The 18,884-nt window shown below is 38.4% G+C and overlaps 1 non-coding gene across 1 annotated transcript; it reads left to right on the top strand.

Annotated features, from left to right (window-relative positions):
* Positions 1-3,121: 3,121 nt before the first annotated feature.
* On the top strand, positions 3,122-3,227 carry LOC132612436 (small nucleolar RNA R71). The gene has a single exon (XR_009571796.1). It is a non-coding gene; the product is annotated as a small nucleolar RNA R71 (small nucleolar RNA).
* The last annotated feature ends 15,657 nt before the right edge of the window (positions 3,228-18,884 follow it).

Here is an 18,884-nt window from a genome sequence, read left to right as displayed (position 1 = left end):
GATCTCTTAAGGACTTCCTAATGTTTCCCAACAGTTAAGTCATATTTCCTCTTTATAATTCTTCCGAATATAAAAGAGTTGCAATCGAAGAGCGACCAATAATGCCAATTTAGACTTGTTCTTATCCCTAAGTTAGTCTATTAAATGAGGGTTAACGCCTCGAGTCATTGTTATTCAATCTTACCAATACTAACTCTCTTTCCCAAGAAAAGTTAATATAATGGCTTAGGCTAATGCTTGCAATCATTACCCAACGCTAATACACAAAGATAGAATAAATATTAACAACCATTATGCATATATCAATAGTAGAAACCATTCACATAATATCCATCATGGGACCCACAACCTTAGCGTTAAGATTAGCTACTCATAATTTTGGCTAACAAAGAAAGCTTAAAAGTTAACATAATATACTTACGATGCGAATACAATATGGAATGAAAGTGAAGTTGTTGCTTTGAATGCTCCAACCACTTCTAATATTCAAGACCTAAAGTTAATGCTCCAAAAAAAAACTGAATAATGAATTAAAACCCTACTTTAAGTATTTATAGGGTCAAAAATCGCACTACGTTTCTGGACAAAAACACCCTTACGCGGCATCGTTACGGACCGTAACACAGGTTACGGTCCGTCCTTCGGTTCATCCTTTGTCAGCTTGTTGTCACGACCACCATGCGATGGATCGTAACACAGGTTACGGTCTGTATCTCCTAGTGGATCATGGCCTCAATCTGCAGTGGCTAATGCGTTACGCCATGACGTTACGCCCTGTAATCTATGTTACGGACTGTCCTTCTGGGGCGTAACCTGTGACACTACTTGGCAACTTTCTGAAACTTTTCCTCAGCTTACGGTACAGGTTACGGCCCGTAACATGAGTTATGGACCGTCCTTCATAGCGGCACAAATCCTCTCTAGTACGGATCACGTTACAGTCCATAACATGAGTTACGGACCGTCATTTAGCTCCAATTTGTCCGTTTTTCAGCATTTCATCTCATTTCCGATCCTTAGTCAACCAACCCTATAAAACACAAAAATAACATAAGAAACGATGAAAAAACACTTAAAAACAAGCAACACTTCTAGTTACAAAGGCATCAAATTTGCCGAAATTCACGGCACATCACCCGAGTACCCATCCAAAAAGCAATAATAAGCTCTTCCGACTAGCCGATCAAGCATTTGATCAATAAAAGACATAGGGAAGTGGTCTTTACAAGTTGCGGTGTTTACCTTTCGGTAGTCCATACACACTCTCCATCCGGTGACTGTCCTGGTAGGAATCAAATCATTCTTGGAGTTAGGGACAACAGTGATGCCCCCCTTCTTTGGCACACATTGCACCGGACTAACCCATTGGCTGTTTGCAATTGGGTATACAACACCCGCATCCAACCATTTGATTATCTCTTTCTTAACCACTTCTTGCATAGGAGGGTTTAGCCTCCTTTGATGCTCTACATTTGATGAACTATCCTCCTCAAGCTCGATTCTATGTTCACAAATACCGGAGGGAATTCCCCTAATATCCGCAATAGTCCACCCAATAGATCTTCGATAAGCCCGCAACACTTCAAGCACCTTTTGAGTTTGTTCCTCACTTAACAAAGATGAGAGAATAACCGGTAAAGTATTATTTGGGCCAAGAAAAATATACTTCAAATGAGAGGGAAGTGGTTCTTAAAGCATGAGCAAAATCATGATGACCGATGGTGCAGGGGATAGTGAAAGCCCCGGGATCTCCCTTCTTTTCAACCTTTGATGACGAAATAATAGTGCTCACACGGTGGGTGACTCCCACCGTATCATGCTTGATTGGCCTTTTCTTCGTCAACAAATCTTTCAAGTATTTAGAAAATCTTGACATTTCTTGGAATGCATCAAGAAATGGGATAGTCATTGACAACCCTTTCAATTGGTCGTAGAAGCGTTGACACTTGGCATTCTCTGTTCTTTTCATCAATCTTTGTGGAACGGGGGAGGAGACTTATATGTTTGAGTCAAGGGTTTAATTGCCCCCGTGACCTTGCTCTTTTGAAAGCTATCACCGGTAGATTTTTCAACACTTGGCTTCTCGTCACCCTTTAGAACACTAGGGTGTACTTCCTTCTCTTTCTCAACAATAATGGGCACTTCAATTGGTGCCTCTATTTCTTCTTCAACCTCATCTTCAATAACCTCATCAACAATTGGCTCGACAATGATAGGTTCAACCACTCTTTGATTTACCGCATTAAGAATCTTTCCATTTCTAGTAGAAATAGCTTTGTATGAGGCAATGTGATCGCCTCCACTACCCCTTGGGTTCGAAATTGTGTTGCTAGGAAGACCCCCTCTTTGTGGTGGATGTTTCTCACGAGAAAGATCTCGCATTTGTGACTCAAGCTTATGAATCGAAGCAGTGTGAGAGCCTACCACTTTGGTCAAATTCTCCATCTTCTTGTCACTCTTATGCTGGTTGTCCAGTATCTTTTCAAGCATAGATTCCATTCGAGAAGTCCCTTGATCATTGGAAGGACCTTCTCGCCAATTTTGAGAGTTAGACGTACGGCCCTTTGGTGGAACATAGGCATTGGAATTCCGATTACCATAATTGTTATTGTTGTAATCCCTCATGTCCGAACCACCATATTCATTTCGGCCATATTGATTGCTTTTCTGTTGGGGTCTCCATTGCTTTTGATAACCCCCTTGAGAGTGATCGATATAATTAGCGTCCTCACGTTGCGGCTGCCCCTCTAGATAAGTTTCTTCCGAGACTTGGTACATCCCGGGTGCATGAGATGGCATATCTTCGACAATATTCACACTTTTAGCTTCTTTCTCTGTAAGCCTCTTTGATAACAAATCCACGGTGGTTTGCAATCGAGCAAAAGCGTGATCTCGCTCATGATTTTCTTTGGCCACCACAGCAGCAGAGGGACTACCATATGATAGGATTTCACTATCACTTGAGTGTCAAGCTTGATTGTGGGTAGTGAGCTTATCGAGCAACCTGATGATGCTGACAAATGATTTGTCCATGAAGCATCCGCCAGCTGCAGTGTTGACAGTAATTTGATTCATTGTATCTAACCCCTTGTAGAACTTCTCGGTGAGAATAGCATCCAGAAACCCATGAGTTGGAGATTGAGCTAGATAGTACTTGAAACGCTCCCATGCTGAATATAATTGTTCCCCCGGAAGTTGTTTGAACTTAAAGATCTTATCCCGAAGCTCAGCCTTTTTGCTTGGCGGGAACCATTTCTTCAAAAATGTATTGGCTAACTCGCTCCAGGTATGAATAGAATTGCTGGGGAGCTTTTCATACCATTCCCTTGCTTGGCCAGCCAAGGAATATTTAAAGACCCGTAACCGAAGTGCATCAGCAGAAACAACATCTTGGGATTGTTGAGCACACACATGCAAGAAGTTCTTCAAATGTCGAAGTGGACAATCCTCCGAAGAATTTCGGAAATAACCTTCAAGTTTCAGCAGCTGATAGATAGAACTATCAATTTTGAAAGTAGCATTTCCAGTTCTAGGAGGAACCACAACAGAAGCATAATCAGCTTCATTGATGAATTCCGCAAATATATTTTCATCCTCATCCTCTTCTGGTGCAGAAGGGTTCACTTGGAGTCCACTTTGGTTTCCTTGATTCCGATTCTGTCTTCCTGCCATGTTCACCTGGTTCACCACAACAGCAAACGAGGTGTGATGGAATAGAAAAGTTTTAAAGAAGAGTACACAACAATCAGTAATTTCTAAACCGTATTCCCCGGCAACGACGCCAAAATTTAATAAGCTCAAATTACACCTATTAATGGCGTAAAGCAGACGTTGTCAAATATAGTAACCCAAACAAGATTGGGGTCGAATCCCAAAGGGAATATGGAGAGAAAAGGGTACTAATTGTATGCGACACTAATCTTTAAAGGCTTTAATCCTATTCTGAATGTTTTGAAAAGAGATTTGGTTTATATTTGCTGTTTTGAAATGTTTGAAATTTGTTTGGATTTGGAGAACCAAAGTTGTGTCCCCGCGATGATTAGATGTTATGCTATGAGTGTCAATATGATATATTTCTAATGGGTCGGAGTTATGTATGCACTTAATCTCTAATGCACTTTCTAATATTTTTCAATAGTTAGAAAGTATTTCTTTTCATGATTTTCTCAAATGCAGAAAAGTTATAACTAAGATTGATTAAATATGCCAAGTATAACTCATCTTATCCCTAAGCGAGTTCATTAAACGAGGGTTAGTGCCTCGAGTCCTTGTTATATTATTTCAAATCACACCCTAGTTCATCTTTCCAAATAAACTAGGGTTTGTGCATGAAAAAGTGTTTGCAACCACTTATAGAACAATGAATACGAGAAATAATAAAATACATCACAACCCATTATATATATACAATGTTAGATACCCATTACATAGCACCCATCATTTGGGTCCACAACTTTGATTAAAGAAACTACTCACACATTATGGTCTTAAAAGTAGTAAGCAATAAATTAGACATAAAACTTACAAAGTGTAATAAAGATGATGGAAAATGGAATCTTGTGTCTTCACTACGCTCCTAAAGGGGAGTATTCAATGCTCACCCACCAATGGGACTTTTTTCGTGGTTACAAAAAATTCTGGATCCCAAAAATTACCTAAAATGTTCTTTAAATAGGCTCCAAAAAACGCAGATCAGCTGCTGACAAAATTGCCCCCGATAGCAAGATCGACAGACCATCGATCGTTCGACGTTCCGCCGATTTCTTCGTCCTTTGTGCCTTTAGCAATGTGTTCCATTCGACGGTGCAGTCGATTAGTTCGACGCTCCGTCGAGTATTCCGTCTTTATCTCTTCTTGTTGAGAGATCCTGCATGACGATACAAACGACGAAGCATCAATCAGTTCGACGCTTCGTCGATGCCTCCGTCCTTTGTCATCTTCAACTTTGTCATCACTGGAAAATCGAGCTTATCGACGGAACGTCGATTCTTCATTTCTGGCCAATTTTTCCTTTGTTCTTTGCGTTTTGCTTTTTGCTTTTTGGCCATTATTTTCTTAAAACACAACAAAACATATTAACGAGAATTAGACTTACTTGAAAACAACCAAAATTCATATTAAAAAGGCGTCGAATGTGCCACAAATCCACGACACATCACTTATTTATTGATTGACATTATTTTTAATCAAGTAAGTTATTGTTATTTTAATTATTCTTGTTCTTCAACGTTTCTGAAGGGAGTAGCTAACCCTAGTACTCGCCCATTTACTTTGTTTGAAACTCGGAAGAGGAAGAACGGGGTTGTGATAGATTAATTAACATAAATTTGGGGCGTTAACCCTCATCTAATGGAAATTGACCTAGGAATAGGCGATACCTCCTTTTGCAATAGTCGGGTGTTCTTAATGCTCCTAATTGCTTTAGAAATATTCAATTAAGTAGTCTACTTAATCTTCGGGAGAAGTTAATTTAGAGTCATTATCCGAGGCTAACTAACATAATATTACCATTATCTTAATTCGTGAAAGATATTGGATCGTTACTTGAGAAGTAGTTTCTTTTATTCCATTCTTGCCACCATTGATCAATTTACTTGCTTTCTAGATTAGATTTTATATTTTCACATTTTATCAAAACCATATTTAAAAACCACCATTGATGCTTTCGGCCTAGCTGTTGTTTGTGATAATTCTTAATCTGCTTAAACGCCTACATATTGTTCTCGGTGGGATTCGACCTCAACCTTGTTGGGTAACTATATTTGACAACGTCTGCGTTATGTCATTAAAAGGTGTAATTTGAGCGTATCAGTCATGCCTGTGGTTCGCAGGTGCTAACAGTATAAAAAAAACAACAACAACTCTGGTGACATCACCTGCAAACCGCAAGTCATGCCTGCGAGTCATAGGTGCTGTTCGCAGGTGCTGACAGTGAAAAAAAATATATTTTATTTTATATTTTATTTGCCCTCAAACTATTTTATGTTTTGTTTTGATTATGTGCAGCGAGGACACTGCAATGTTTGTAGTTGGGGGTGGCATGTGGTAGCACATTATATTTTGGTTATGCTTGATTTGTGTCCTTGCCGGGCTTTTATATTATGTATGTATATTGTGTGCCCTTGCCTGGCCTGTTTTGTGACTGTTGGTGGGGCTGTGGATAAATGTTGTTGCAAATGGAACTTGCTCAAATTTTTTAAAATGTTTTGTTGGCATGTTGTGAATTAGGCACTTTTATTATTTTATTTCCGTTCTTAGTCAGGTAGGTTAGGAGTAAAAATGGTGTTGGGATGTGATTCCCCCCCCCCCCCCCCCCCCCGGCTAACTTTTGGCTTCCTTGGTACCAACTTATTTAAAACTTGACATATGAATTCTTGATTTTTGCTAAAAAGAAAAAAAAAACGATTGAAGTAAGGATTCTTGTTGTGACTTTTAGACTCAATTTTTGGCTCTTACTTTCACTAACTAGTCTCTTTAGGCTATGAGTGACTTTTTGAGTTCATTTTGTTCAATTGGTTTTTGGATACATATTTCACTTGAGTTTGCATGTGCCATGTTTGGTGAGGTTTTTGTGAGTTCTTTTGCATTACTTGTGGTCTAGAACTTGTCCAGAATGTGTTTCAAGGCGAAATCCTAGACTACATTTGGTTTGAAAAATGATGTTAGGCCTTTCTTGGACCGTTTTTGTGCCTGAAATATCCTACCCTTGCATGTTTTTCCTAGTTAACCCCTTTTGAGCCTTTAACCTTTTCTTTGACAACCATGTTACAAGCTTTACCCTATTCTTCATTAATCAATCTTTTGGTACCCCACCTCCTTAAGTGTGTTGAAAGTGCAAACATAGGCTAAAAGCCTAAGTTTGGGGGTGATGGTTGGAAAAAGTTGTGTTATGTGGGAGTTACTTTAAAGGTGAAAAGTTTTTTTTTTTTTTTTGAAAACTTCCTTTTTATTTTGGAAAAATAAAAAGGAATAATAAGAGTTGTGAATAAAGGGAAGACTAGTTGGTGAAAAAAAAATGAAAAATGAAGAAAGTGGTGGAAAAGTTTCAAAGAGTGTGTTTTGAATGTTGAAAATTGTTGTGCTTAGGGAGGTTTTAAGTCACTTTTACCCAAATTGTGCCCTACCTTAGCCAAAAGCCTACATTACAACCCTTTAAGTCCTAATTGATTTTGAATCAAGTGTGTCTACATGAGTGGAGAAATACATGAAGGGCAAGCTTATGGTACTACTTGTGTGCATTTGAACATCTTTGTGTGAGAGAGAGTTAATTCTTTCTATTTGATATCCCATCTGTGTTTTGAATTACATTTTCTAAGTGTGGAATTCTCTCTTGAGTGTGAGGGCACATGATAATTTAAGTTGTGAATTTGTTTCATTTTTCAATTGAGAGGAATGAACAATATAAAGTTGTTATGTGATAATGAAGGCAAATTTTTGAAGCTTTAGTGTCATGACTTGATTGCTACTTTAATTAGCTTGGCATTTGACCACTTGAAATGAAAATGAAGTTTTTGAGAAGAAGTTGGTGATTCATATGTTTTGGATTAATTGTTGGTACCAGTCAAAGTCATGTGTTTGTGCTTAAAGTAGACTTTTTGACTTGGTATGATGTTGGTGCACTATTGAGTCGAATCCTTAGAAGGAGATTGTATGTTTTGAATTGATTTAGGACAAGCAATAGTTTAAGTTTGAGGGTTTGATAAGTTGTTATTTTACCAAATTATCTCTTATTTAATCTTATATTTTTGCTAGGTTTGATTGAGAAAATAATGCATTTAATATCGTTTACATCTATTTTACAGGTTTTATGTGATTTAGAAGTGAACGGAAGAAACTAAGTGAAAATAAAGTCAAAAAGAGGTCAAATTGGACAAAACTGGACAGTTTTGACAGTTTTACAAAAATGGGACAGTTTTGCAAATCTGAAAACTTGGGGCTTATTTTGTTATTTTTGGACTTGGAAAAAGTGGTGAACTACAAAAGGAAGACAAGGGAGTAATTATATTCATCTTTGGCCATATTTACAAGCTTGGAGAGCTAGGGCTTTTGCATCCACACTTGGGGATTGAAGATTTGAAGAGCTTGATAAGAAATTTCTTAATCTTTTACTCATTTCTTCAATTCCTTACTTTGTATTGACTATTTAAGTGTGTAGTTTTTCATTTCAATACTTTAATCTTGTTTATGGAAATATTCATTTGTTAAAGTTTGGATTGAAACTCTTGTTATTCTTATGTATTGAATGATTGTTATAGCTAATAAAGTAAGTTAATGTTGTTTTAATTAATCTTGTTTTTTAATGTTTCTTAAAGGATTAGCTGACCCTAAGACCCGCTCATTTACTTCGATTTGAGCTCGGAAGAGGAAAATTGAGGTTGGGAAAGATTAATTAACAAGAATTTAGGGCATAACCCTCATCTAATAACTTGAGCTAGGAATAGGAAAGTTACTTGAGATTCAATTGGTTGTGCTTGATATCACACTCTAAGGCTTGGAAAAGCATAGAATGAAATTCATTGATTTGATTAGAAAGACTTTCAATGAGATGTTAGAAACCATTATCTATTAACATAAACTCGCTCTTAGTTGTAAAATTGTAAAATACATTGGATCGTTACTTGAGAGTAATTTCCCTTGTATCTATGCTTGTGGCCATTGATCATTTTACTTGCTTTCTAGATTAGTTTATATTTTCGCGTTAGTTATAATTTTCTTAAAATCAAAATATTATAAAGTGTTTGACTTAGCGTAGAAAATGATAATTCCTTACTTGTTTAAATCGCTTAGTATATTGTTCCCTGTGGGATCGACCCCGACTCATAGTTGGGTAAATTATATTGCATACGACCGTGTACACTTTCTCTTTGAGGAGTGAATTTGGAAGTTATCAGTAATCCAATTCTTTGCCTTTACTTTCTAGTTTGATTTATATTTTTATTTTGATAGTTCTATAAATCTATTTCATGTTCAAAATAACTTGTCTTTGAATCCCTTTTAATTATTCATTATTATTTAATTCAATTATTATCAAATACTTTGGTATATCACTACTAGGTCTTTGAATTTTTGCACGAAAAAATCATTGTAAATTTTTCTATTATGTTCCTTGAAAATGGCTAAATTCTTGGACAATGCATACGCTTGGAGGAAGAAACACATATAACTTGATTACACATAGATATTTACTTCTTTTCTTCAAAAAGAATAATTGATTTGCTAGTGTTATGTTGAAATATTGGGAGCATATTCTCATATATTTTTTTTTAAAACGGTAAAACCGAAGTGATGAAAACTGACTGAATTGGTTTGGTTTGGTTCCAATATTTGAAAAGCCGACTTAATTGTTTTGATTTATTTTTAGAGGAGTATCAATCCCAACAGAACCACGAACACCTCTATTTGAAAGTATAAACTTATCTCTATTTAAAAATTAATAGATACAAAGTTCATATGAAATACTAATTATCTAATACTATACCAAAAAAATATTAAAAAAATATATAGTGGTCGTGGTGGTGATCACTAACGATGATGATAATGGGCATTGACCGGGGGTGATGGTTGTAAATACGTAGTAGCTAGTGGTGATATGTGACAGACAACAATGATTAACAATGATGGTTGATGGTGTCAGTTGGTAGTGGTTGTTGATAATTGTTATGGATAATACTGATCGATAGCTAATGGTAGTGGTGATGACCAATAGCGGTGGTTGACGATATATATATATATATATATATATATATATATATATATATGGCTTAAGGTGGTGATTGTTGATAGTGATTGATGGTTATTATGTTAATGATGATCGGCAGTGATGATTGGTGTGTTAGTGGTGATGATAACTGATTCTGGTGATTGGTAGCAGTGGTTAGTGCTGAAATGTCATCTTTACACTAAAAAAAAAAAAAACCCTTGAAGTGATGGCATTTTAGTGATATTAAAACTTTGTTATAAATGTTAACCATTCAAATCTATTCAGACTCAATAAGTGGTTGTAAAATTAAATTAAATGAACAGACTTAACGATGAGATTCAGACTTGAAAACAAATGTACTTAATGATTCAGACATTTCATAGCATTGTATGTTATATGAAGTGAGTAGTTCTTTCCATTTATAACTAAGGATTCACTAAGCTAATCATCATCGTATCATATTTTATTAAAAGTGGGAACATTCAAAGTGTAAAGTTGAATTACTAAAATATCCATAAAAAGATGAATGACCATTTTATCCTTAACTTAATCAGTATTCATGTAACTTTTACATTGCAATCAAATTCACTGAATACTAATTTTGTTAAAATAATTGTTCCGTTACCTTTTTTAAGGATGAATGGCTGCCCATTTTCAGAAACTAATTCCATTTAATTTTCGTCCATGCACCATCATTTAAGAGCTCACTTTTACAAGTCCCATGTATTTAATCTTCTTATTCTTCCTTTCTCAATCTTGACCTTTCAAATTACGCAATCTTCTTGCTAAATGTAAATATGAAAAAAGAAATTATGCAATATAAATGGACATAGCATACCAAGAGACTGTTGTACACAATACATTTTAGTTCAGAGTGACGGTTCACAAATCACGATAAACAAATTTATGCTGTATAAAGGTTTGTATCAGAATTGTTAACTCACACTCCGGAAGTAGAAGTCATATATCTATGTTAAAGGTCTGTATCAATATTTATTGATCCATGCTCGGGAAGAAGTCAAAATTCAAAGAGCTAGGCATTTGAAGACTACGAGCTTTGAGAGACGAAAAGGCATGCATTCAGGAGTTAGAAGCCTAATTTTCTATTTTGTTGTCAATATTGACCACATTCTTGCAGAAAAAAATCAAAACCAAAAAAATCAATAATCATTTAGTGATACTTTTCCTATAGGTACTACGCTCTTTCTGTTCTTTTTGTATTAAATCAGCATATTAGTATGATGCTTGCAATTTACTTGTAGGTACTTTTATCATGGATATAAGAAATACAATATTACTAATGATGTGTAAATTAATTCTTGAGAGTCATCCAAGTCTGTAACATCTTCTTGTAACCTTTTGATTGAGATTCAATATCCATTTGTTTTTCTTTTGATGAAAGAGTAGTTCAAGCGCAAGGTAAAAAATTATATAAATTTTCTTAATTGGTTGGTAGCTGTGCAGTTTTCATTCCAGAATTAGAAGAATGATATATCATTAAGGAAACAATGGAGAAGATGCTTTGTTTAACGAGTCTTAAAAGAAAAGAAAATATATAGTTGCATATGCCACTCTTCTGAAGATAATATAATTGAAAAAATAAAAGTATCTCAACAGTTAGAAATTATCTCTTAATCTAAATTTCACGAACTAAGATCATGATTCATGATCCCTCTTTCTTTTTTTTTTTTTTTTTTTTTATATATATATATATATATATATTTTTTTTATTATTTTCTCTCTTAAAATATTCTCTCTCTTCTGCTCCCCCTCTCTCCTCTGCTCTCTCCCAACGGTAAGATCTGCCCACCCACCACTCCATCCGGCGACCATACGTCATCACTGTTCAGGTGACGCCGGCGACCAGGTAACGCCAGCTACTTTTCCGGCCAGATTTACTTTATTTCTCTCTTCCCTTTTCTTCTTCTCCTCTTCTTCTTCTCTCCTTTTTTTTCCCCCTTTTTTTATCTGCTTCTGGCGCTGCCAGTACGCCGTTGCGCCATCGCTGGCGACTTTTTCCAGCCAGCCATCTCTTTCTCTCTCCTTTTTCCCTTTTTTCTTTTCTTCTTCTTTTTTCTTCCCCCCCCCCCCCCCCCCCCCCTATTCTCTTCTCCCTTTCAGGTATTTGTGAACATTTTTCCGACAGTGAACAGTAACTCGACCGTGAACAGTGTTTTCCGGCGGCGACCAGGTTCAGTTCAACTGGAGTTGGTACCTCCGGTTGCCATATCCATTATTTGTCCATACACTTGTAGTTATATTTTGTTGACTTTAGACCTTTAAATAATTTATTAGTTCATACTCATTTTCGTGGCTTTGGTTAGTGATGGTAGACTAGGGTCATGTTCTCATTCGGGGACGGGGGCGAGGGTTAGGAGGGGTAAGTGGGTTAAAGGAGCGTCTAGGTTGAGAGTAGGTTCTTGGAACATTGGGACGTTAACGGGGAAGTCCATAGAGCTAGTTAAGATTCTTAAGAAGAGGAAGATTAATATAGCTTGTGTCCAAGAGATTAAATGGGTAGGTCCTAAAGCTAAAGAGGTAGATGGGTATAAGCTGTGGTTCTCTGGTAGGTCGAAGTATAGAAATGGGGTGGGCATTTTAGTAGATAGTGTCACGACCCAGCCCCGTGGGCCGCGACTGGTGCCCTACTTGGGCACCCAAACGGACATACAAACTAAATCATCATTTTTAAACAGAGTTGAGAACGAATATTATCTTGCACGATTGCGCGTACAAAACATTATATCAGAATCAGAAGAGGCGGCGGAATATACATCGCCAAATCGAATACATACATATGGCATATATGCCCATAATCATTATACGCCGTCTCAAACTGTACCAAACTGTATCGAACACATTTCAACGCAATCATATGCGGACATATATATATATATAAAAAAGCCGGCAATGCAATCAAATATGTCAAAAGCCGACAAGGCTGTCAAATGGCACAACGGCCCAAAACGCATATACAAATGCACGCCGACAAGGCTGCCACAAACATATACAAAATGCACGCCGACGAGGCTGCCATAACGAATAGAGTCATGCAAACACATCCGTACAGAAGTAGGCACACACACCCACAAATATGTCTACAGACCTCTAAACAGACAAACAGAATCATATGGCGGGACAGGGCCCCGACGTGCCCCTGAACAAATACATATATACATAGCGAACGAATATATACCAAAATGTGTGCTCTGAAATGAGAAGAGCACTCCAAACAGCAGAAGAGGGTGTCCTAAATGCGTAGATCACCAAACTGTGCGTCTGTACCTGCGGGCATGAAACGCAGCCCCCCGAAGAAAGGGGGTCAGTACGAAATTTGTACTGAGTATGCAAAGCAGAATATACAGAAAGCAAATCTGAGACATAAACGAATTGGAAGTACCAAACATAAGTGCAAATCCAACATATCAAAATTTGCTTACTTTAAAAAATATGTAAGTAATGCATAGGGTACAGAAGAATATGGTCGCCCACCCGACGATGGCGCCATAACACAGCATAACACCAGAAAGTTTCAAATCTCCGTATCCCCGTCACATATCACATCACAACATAACGCCATACACAGCATAACACCAAATATAGGTGGAACCCGACCCTCATTAGCGAGTAGCTCGGAGAACCATAACACAACATAACTCCGGAGTATATCAAAATACGCACGATAACAGAACCGGCCCGGGAACCGGCGAAAGATATCACAGTAGGCACGAGCGGAGTAGTGAGGAATCATATGCATAAAATAATTATTATAAATCTGAAGGATAAGTAAAATAGTCATATTCGAAATCAGAATAAAAATTATCACTTTTTGTTTCAAAGTTATCGAATTTCAAAAAGGGCGTCGCGGGACCCACGGACGAGTATAGACCCGAACTGAGCCCGCCTATGAAAAACATACTCATTTTATATCATACAAACTCCTACGAAAATTTCAAAGCAATCCGAGCTTTTCTGAGGAAATTATGGGCGTTTGAAGTCTTGGAACCGCTAAAGAATGAACTTTAAAACAAAAATCACCTTTCATGTAATCTTTACAAATTATGGATTCCAAGAACATAAGGATCAACGTTTTGCCATGACAAGGAAAGGATGCCAAAGAACAAATGTGATTCATAAACATGCTCGGATTGTGAGAATAGAGTTTCCTCGAGGCTTATATCATAGCCTATTTTAACTAAGGCATGCCGAAGAAGGAAGATTACTTTACATACCTCGTACGCACTTCAAGATAGCCAATCTCAAGTAAATCCCAATCTACGCCTCGGGCTCCCCAAGGTCTACAAATATGCCAACGAATATCCAATATTAAACATAGGCACTTAAGCCATTCATTCCAAACTAACATTAAATTCTACAGAAAATTCGGCAGCATTTCCCCTGTAAATAGGCCAACCCGAGAATTTAACTCGCTCAAAATCAACAGCAACAACCACAATAACCAACCTAGCAACTCCAATAACCAATCCGAAAGACAATATTACATTAATACTCTCTTTTTCATCATTCGACAACTTTCCAAATATTCAATTCAACGGCTTACCTTCAAGCCAACATCAACGCCTATACATTCAAATACTAACCTAAACCCATACTAACAACATTCAAGACCATTCTAAACAATTCACATAATATTTCCAACGATCCAACAATTTCTCCAAATTGGGCCGAAAACAGCCCCTAAACTATAACATAACGATGCCCGAAATTCTAACGAACACTTACAACACACCAAGCAGCCCATATACACTCCTTACGCCTTATTTCATGCCATCTTTTCAGCAAATTTCAGGGAAATACAACAGCAGCCACACGACACCACATCATCTATTCATATGCAAGTAAATCACATTATTATCTCTATAATCCTTACAACAACCCACAACAATTTTAACTCCAACTCTAACCATTAAATTCCTTCATTCTCATCACATAATCTATCATTACAACAACCAAAATATTAATTCAAATCAGTCCATCAAATTTCAATTAAAAACAGCCCCTACGGCATTCAACAACATTTCAACAACATTCCAACATTCGTGCAATTCATGTTACCAAGTTACAACTATGCTTCAACATCAAGATACATAATTTCACACATACAATTTACATTTGCATATTCCCCACACGTCCAACTTCATCATCAAACACATAGAAAAATGATCAACTCTTACCTTAACAAGTTGGCTTTTTCCACTTAGCTAGAATTTGTGAAATGAACTAATACTTGTTCTTGTTGCTCCAAATGAATTCTCCGTGTTATTATCACCTTCCTAAGGGCTGAAATACCTAGAAAATCTGATTTTTGGATCAACAAATTTGAGCTCCAATTTTGCTAGCCATGGCCGAATGCCATGGCTTATGCTCTCTCTCTCTCTAGCTTGTATATCAACGTTTCCTTCACGTATACACCATATTAAACCTTTAATCCAAATTGATAATATGAGTAGGAGGTTGAAATTACCTTTAGCAATCAGAATCTTCAAGAATCTTGTTCCTCTTTCCAGCTGCTTGCTTAACAACACAAAAAAAAACTTAAGCTACAACTTCTCTTTAACTAATATCATGTCAAGGGTCTAGGATTTAGCTTATATGATGGCTCAATTAGAAAGGGGGTTTGGGAGAGAAAATAAGGGTTTTGGATCTGTTTTAGGTCGTGTGAAATGATATAGGGCAAAGTGGTGACTTATCTATTGAGTTTAATGGGCCTCATGGGCCGAAATGTGAGTGTTTGGGTCGGGTCCAACCTTGCTGCCCTGTCAGCCCAACTTGCATCGTCCATATCTCCTTATTCCGATATCATTTTGACGAGCGGTTTGTTGCATTACAAACTAGACTCGATGAACTTCATTTTAGGCTTTTGAAACACCTTAAAACTCCTCATATTCAAGGAGATATGCCTCCTACAATATAGACTAAAATCGGGTCCGAAATTTTACTGAAGTTGTTCCGATTCATTTCGTTTAACTTCTAATCCTCTTCCAGCCTTATGTAACCTCTTATGCATACATATACACACTTATATACATCAATAAAAATCCATATACACATCTCGAAGGGTCCAGAGACTCACAATAACCTTAAACATAACTAGAGAACTCACAAAACTTTGACGAAACTCCAATCGCAAAAGTATATTCATATCTTTTGTCCACCCTCTATATCATTACTAATAATCTCAAATACTTTAAAAGGTCACTCGCATTACTTCATATACATACTCATAGCGCGATTCCACACCCTTTAGGTAACCGTGTCGCCTTGGGATACTTAAGGAAACCATGTATATATAACGATATTCTTACTAACTCGATTAACTTTCCTTGAACCTTCTTAACTCAATCTTTCTTGTTTTAATACAAGTAGCACAGATTATTATGGAGTGTAACAGATAGTGATTTAAGGGATCAGGTGGTAGAGGTTAGGAGAGCCACTGATAGGATAATGTCGATTAAAGTGGTCGTTGAAGGGCTCACTTTGAACATTATTAGTGCATACGCGCCGCAAGCGGGCTTAGGCGAGGAGGAGAAGAGGCTCTTTTGGGAGGATTTGGACGAGTTAGTGGGAGACATACCGCCTACTGAGAAGTTATTCGTGGGAGGTGATTTCAATGGGCACATCGGGCCTATTTCGGGAAGTTATGATGATGTGCATGGAGGCTTTGGCTTCGGGGATAGGAATGGAGGAGGAGTCTCACTTTTGGATTTTGCAAGAGTTTTCGGGTTGGTGATAGCCAATTTGAGTTTCCCAAAGAAGGAGGAGCACTTGGTAACCTTCCGTAGTTCAGTGGCTAAGACTCAAATAGACTTTTTACTCCTTAGAAAGGATGATAAAGGTCTGTGCAAAGACTGTAAGGTCATTCCGAGCGACTATCTTACAACCCGACATAAGCTCTTGGTGATGGATTTAGGGATCAAGATGACGAGGAAGAAGAGGGTCGTGGATGACCGACCTAGGATCAGATGGGGGAGTTTGACCATGATTAGTGCCGTGGAGATGGGAGAGAAATTGAAGGTTATGGGAGCGTGGGATAGTAGTGGGGATGCGACCAGTATGTGGGATAGGGCGGCTAGTTGCATTAGGGCGGTAGCAAGGGAAGTGTTGGGGGTCTCGACAGGTATTCGTGGCCAGCATCGAGGGGACTGGTGGTGGAATGGAGAAGTTCAAGGGAAGGTGGAAGCAAAGAAGGTGGCGTATGCGAAGTTGATAGAAAGCAAGGATGAGGTGGAGAAGTGGAAGAATAGGGAACTTTATAAGATGGCGAGGAAGGAGGCGAAGTTGGCTGTTTCGATGGAAAAAACGGCAGCTTTTGAACGTCTTTATGCTGAACTAGAAGATAAAGGAAAGGATCAGAAATTGTTCAGGCTAGCCAAGGCGAGGGAGAGAAAGGCACGTGATGTGAATCAAGTGAAGTTTATCAAGGACGAGCATGGCAAATTATTGGTAGAGGAGACTCTCATTAGACGGAGATGGCAGTCATACTTCTCCAAACTCTTAAATGACGAAGGGGATAGAGACTTGTGTTGGGAGATTTAGAACATACAGGAAGGCGACACGATTTTGGGTATTGCAGGAGTATTAAGGTTGAGGAGGTTAAGGGTGTTGTTCGTAGGATGCGCAGGGAAAGACCGACCAGACCAGACGAGATTCCTAGGGAATTTTGAAAGAGCGCGGGCCCGACATGTTTGGAGTGGCTGACTAGGTTGTTTAATGTCATCTTTAAGACGGCAATGATGCCTGAAGAATGGAGGTCGAGTGTAATGGTCCCTCTATACAAGAACAAGGGAGATATCCAGAGTTGAAACAACTATAGAGGTATCAAGCTGCTAAGCCATACTATGAAAGTGTGAAAAAGGGTGGTGGAGATGAGGGTGAGGAAAGGCGTGTTTATTTCAGAGAACCAGTTCGGATTCATGCCGGGACGCTCAACTACAGAATCCATTCATCTTGTGAGGAGACTAGTGGAGCAGTATAGGGAGAGGAGGAGGGACTTACACATGGTATTCATCGACCTAGAAAAGGCTTACGACAAAGTTCCAAGAGAGATCCTATAGAGATGCTTGGAGGCTAAAGGTGTACATGTGGCGTACATTAGGGTGATCAAGGACATGTATGAGGGAGCCAAAACCAGGGTAAGGACAGTAGGAGGAGACTCAGAGCACTTTCCAGTTGTGATGGGGTTGCATCAAGGATCAGCTCTTAGTCCGTTTTTATTTGCCTTGGTAATGGATGGATTGACGCAGCAAATTCAAGGTGAGGTGCCATGGTGTATGCTTTTCGCGGATGACATAATCCTGATCGACGAAACTCGTAGCGGAGTACACGCTAAGCTGGAGGGTTGGAGACAAACTCTGGAGTCTAAAGGGTTTAAGCTGAGTAGGACCAAGACAGAGTACTTAGAGTGTAAGTTTAGTGAAGCACCTCAGGAGGCTGGCTTGGAAGTGAGGCTTGGTACCCAGGCCATCCAGAAGAAAAGTAGTTTCAAGTATTTTGGGTCTATTATGCAAGGCAGCGGGGAGATTGACGATGATGTCACACATCGTATTGGGGCAGGGTGGATGAAATTGAGGCTTGCTTCCGGAGTGCTATGTGACAAGAAGGTGCCACCTCAACTTAAGGGCAAGTTCTACAAAGTGGTGGTTAGACCGACTATGTTGTGTGGGGCGGAGTGTTGGCCAGTTAAGATCTCTCACGTTCAAAAGATGAAAGTTGCCGAGATGAGAATGTTGAGATGGATGTGTGGCCACACCAGGAGTGACAGGATTAGGAATGAGGATATTCGGGACAAGGTGGGAGTGGCCTCGGTGGAAGACAAGATGTGAGAAGCGAGATTGAGATGGTTTGGGCATGTGAAGAGGAGAGACACAGATGCCCCAGTGCGGAGGTGTGAGAGGTTGGCCATGGATGGTTTCAGACGAGGTAGGGGTAGGCCGAAGAAGTATTGGGGAGAGACATTTAGACACGACATGGCACAGTTACAACTTACCGAGGACATGACCTTAGATAGGAGGGTTTGGAGGACCCAGATTAGGGTAGAAGGCTAGTAGATAGTCTCATTATCCTGTCTTATTAGTAGTCGCATTATCGTAGTATAATTTCTTGTGCTCTGATTTATGTTATTATCTGTAATTTCCTGTGCTTTGATTATTCTATATTATCTGTG

The sequence above is a fragment of the Lycium barbarum genome, chromosome 9 (genome assembly GCF_019175385.1).
Source record: "Lycium barbarum isolate Lr01 chromosome 9, ASM1917538v2, whole genome shotgun sequence".
NCBI lineage: Eukaryota > Viridiplantae > Streptophyta > Magnoliopsida > Solanales > Solanaceae > Lycium > Lycium barbarum.
This window is presented reverse-complemented; position numbering and strand designations above follow the sequence as displayed.